Raw genomic sequence first — 1,067 nt, 5'->3', positions numbered from 1 at the left:
CAATTCACCAGTTTTATGTGTACTGTTTGATGAGCATACACACACTCTTGTGTAACCAGCACCACAGTCATGTTACAAAGCATTTCCATTACCCTCAAAAGTTCTCTCCTGTGTCTTTACTGTCAGTCCCCTCCTTCCACTGTAGCACTTTTCAACCACTGATCTGCTTTTCTGTTGTAATAGTTTTGCTCTGTCTAGAATTTCATAGAAATGGAATCCTACAGTATGTAGCCTTCTATGTCTAGCTTCTTTCACTTTGCTTTGAGGTTCATCTGTGTTGCTGTGTGTGTCAGTCCCTGTGTATTTACTGTTTGTCCTCACTCCCCTAACTGAGGATCTCTGTGAGGGCAGAGTTGTGTCTCCTTCACCTTTGTTTCTTCAACTTGCAGCATAACGCTAGCACATGGTAATCCTCAGTACATATTTCTTAAATGGAACTGCATCGAATCCCCTGGGACAGCCAGCCTCGGAGAGCTTCTGAACCTGGGTGTGCATAAGGCGGGACTTGTCTGTCTGGGAGTTGCCTGAGGCCAGTGGCTTCATGCCCCACTCCATTTGCTCCTGCATTTCTCCTGCCTGTTTCCTCTCAGTGGGTTTCTGCTCCTCTGCTCCTTTCTAATCTGATTCCTTCCCCCGGTCCTTGGTTCCCTGCTCCTGGCCTCAGGCCCCCACTCCATTGTACACTCCAACCTCCTCCTGGCCTCTGAAGTCTCCACACTACTAAGCCCTGGACTTCCTGGGTCCATCAGACTCTAGGCTCTTTCTCCTGCCTCCTCCAAGACCCTCTCCCTTCAGATGCCTCTACACCTTAGAGTGTGCCAGGTCTGTGTGCCCCTTAGTATGTGTCTCAGGGTCCCTCTCTTTGGGCCCCTTCTAGAATGGTGGAGCCTTTGGCTGCCCAATCCTGGGGAGGTAGGTGATGATTTCTTTTACTTTCTCTCTTTTGCTGCTCTTTCATTCCCACACTCAAACACCTTTTCATGGAAGGCCCTTGGGCAATCTCTAAATTTTGTTCTGACCAAAAAAACCTCTGTCTCTCTCTTATTTCTTTTTCTCTTGGTTCCCTC

The sequence above is a fragment of the Otolemur garnettii genome, unplaced genomic scaffold (genome assembly GCF_000181295.1).
Source record: "Otolemur garnettii isolate 467f Iridium unplaced genomic scaffold, OtoGar3 scaffold00152, whole genome shotgun sequence".
Classification (NCBI taxonomy): Eukaryota; Metazoa; Chordata; class Mammalia; order Primates; family Galagidae; genus Otolemur; species Otolemur garnettii.
The sequence above is the reverse complement of the archived record's forward strand: the minus strand, read 5'-3'. Positions refer to the sequence as shown.